The sequence below is a fragment of the Benincasa hispida genome, chromosome 9, assembly GCF_027475165.1.
Source record: "Benincasa hispida cultivar pf3 chromosome 9, pf3_genome.v1.1, whole genome shotgun sequence".
Lineage (NCBI taxonomy): Eukaryota > Viridiplantae > Streptophyta > Magnoliopsida > Cucurbitales > Cucurbitaceae > Benincasa > Benincasa hispida.
Genome location: NC_143486.1, coordinates 86,996,751 through 86,999,462, shown reverse-complemented (window position 1 = coordinate 86,999,462; position 2,712 = coordinate 86,996,751). Strand labels below are relative to the sequence as shown.

At 30.6% G+C, this 2,712-nt stretch overlaps 1 long non-coding RNA gene across 1 annotated transcript; it reads right to left on the bottom strand.

Annotated features, from left to right (window-relative positions):
* Window positions 1–602: 602 nt before the first annotated feature.
* Window positions 603–2,047, bottom strand: LOC120086286 (uncharacterized). The gene is made up of 2 exons (XR_005484182.2): window positions 984–2,047; window positions 603–880 (listed from the first exon to the last, which is right to left on the bottom strand). It is a non-coding gene; the product is annotated as an uncharacterized LOC120086286 (long non-coding RNA).
* Window positions 2,048–2,712: the final 665 nt, after the last annotated feature.

Sequence of the window (2,712 nt, the reverse complement as noted above, 5' to 3'; positions counted from 1 at the left end):
CATCTATGGCTAACACATAGCTCACCTCCTTAGGTAAATCCTCTCTTCATCGCATCACTCAAATCCAATACAAAGCCTACTTCCTTCAACACTTAAAAGCTTTAACTCCACAACAACTTTGGTGCATTTTCCTCAATGCACAACACACCTCGCCTTTCCTCTATTTTCAAATCCAACACCTACAAGCTTAATTCTTACCAAGTATCTTAATCCAAACTACTCACAAGAAATCTAACTTGGAAAAACTTCTAAGGGAAGAGTTTCAGGGCTTACACCAATCAACCTCTAAAAACAAGAACATGCAAAAGCTAAGAAAAAGTCTCAAATATGAGATTTAAATTTTTCATTCATAAAATTCTAATTCTAATTACAAATGAAGGATAGAAGATTTTATATAGCCTTGTAGAGATTCTAATCTATTTAATATAAATAAACAAAAGTCAAAATAAAGCATTAAATTCCTTCCTACCCTCCATCTTCCAATCACCATCTTTAATGTAACATCACCAATGGTAGCCTCTATATTTGACTACTCATAAAATTTAACACTTAGCTAGAGATTAATTAAAGACACCTAAACTCTAAAATTTAAATGCTAGAAATTAATTAAAAACAATATTAAAGTTTACTAATGCAACTTATAGGTCTCAATCCATATTGTTTTCCCCCTCTTCAAAAGGATTCGTCATTGAATCTGAAAGTATCCTACATTAAATGGAAGAAATTCAGCAGCATTGAAAAAGTAATTCACATCTCCCTCGCCTTGAAAAGTAATCTTTTAGTCATTCGCTCGAGCTTGATTAAACACTTGGATTGAAACATCTTCACTTGAATTAAGTATGAACTTCATGCGCAGAATGATACGCTCCTTTTGTCGTGTCTTTAAAGATCCAATGAGAACAAAAGAAAAATAATATTAAATGTTAGTTGGAATAAAAATCTCACTCTCTTAATTTTTCTCACTTAAGTACATTTTTTCATACTGTGTCTTGACTTGACTTTTATCAACATATACGTCAACATCTTCTTTGTTGGTTGACACATCGACAATAATGACGTCTTTTGAATCATCATCTTTAGGCTTGGGACAACCATCCTCTTGAATAGATCGTGTTGCTTGAATCGTCATGGATTGCCCATGAAACTTCATCTCTCAAGTCAATTTAGATAAGAAATCAATGGATTGATTTAACTCAGTTAAACTATTGCGAGAAGAGTTAGTGATGACGTCTTTTGAAACATAATCTTTATGCTTGGGACAACCATCCTCTTAAACAGATTGTCTCGCTTGATTCTTCTTGGCTTGCTATTGAAACTTCATTTCTTAATTCAATACATACATGTAATTAACAGATTGATGTATCTTAGCCAGATCATCCCGTAAAGTTTTCCAAAATTGGGAATCACCATTGTAGGTATCATGATGATTCTGCCCTTAAAAAACATGCTCTTGAGATCAAGGTGAAATTAAAAGATAATAACAAAGAAAAAAAAACAATGTAAATGACAATTTTTTTCCAGTTTTGCTAGAATTTATTAACAAAAAGAAGATTTTTTTCCAACGAAGTAGATCGAATTAGAAGATATTATAGAAGGAAAAATTGTAGATAAGAATGTGTTCTACAATAATGAAGAAGACAACAAAACGAAAAGATAACGTAAAGGACATTTTTTTTTTGTTAATTTATGTTTTTGGACATAATGACACGAGAAGAACCAGATGAACAAGAAATTTTCAGAATGAAATATAAGAAATGAACAACAATAACAGAAACATATACCTGATCCAGAACTTAAAGCTTTGATAGCAAATGATGAGAAATAAAAAACGAGAAAGATAGATGGTCAAACCAAGAAGCAAGACAACTTGAATGCCTAAGCACTATTCACAAGCCCATTCACTTCAAGGAAGAAACACTCCAAAAGTTTGATGACCAATCAATCTTGAATATTTCTATCATGCAAATCTAAAAACAAGAATGTGTAAAAGATAGAAAAAAGTCTTAAATATGAGATTTCAATTTTTAATTCATAAAATTCTAATTCTGATTACAAATGAAGGATAAAAGGCTTTATATAGCCTTGTAGAGATTCTAATCTATTTAATACAAATAAATAAAAGTCAAAATAAAACACTAAATTCTTTCCCATCCTCCATCATCCAACCACTATTTTTAATGTAACATCATTAATGACAACCTTCATCTTTGATTAGTCATAAAATTTAACACTTAAAAATTAGAAATTAATTATCTGAAATTAAAATTCTGAAAATTAATTAAAAATAATACTAAAATTTACTAATGCAACTCATAGGTCTCAATCCATATCACAAAATCACTTATATTTCTCACACCTTTTATTTGAACTTTCTTTGTGTTTCCTTTTCACATACTTAGATTAAAAAAAACAAAGCCCAGTCCTATTTATAGAATTGTCATCTACAATTCTCGATCCACAATTTTCACCTTAATTAAATACAAGAAACATATAATGTAAACCCCTAAGCCTGTTTTACTACTTAATCGTGTTTAAGTTTTCCTACTCATGTCAATAATGCTCTTGTAAGTAAGTGCTTTTATATGCTTGTGCTAGGGTGATGTATGAAGGGCATGTAAGGGATGTTGTGGAAAAAGAAGTAATGTTTTGGAAAAAGAAATTTACAAAGTATGGAAGAAATAGCTCTCAGGTACATTTGGAGGCTGAAAAATG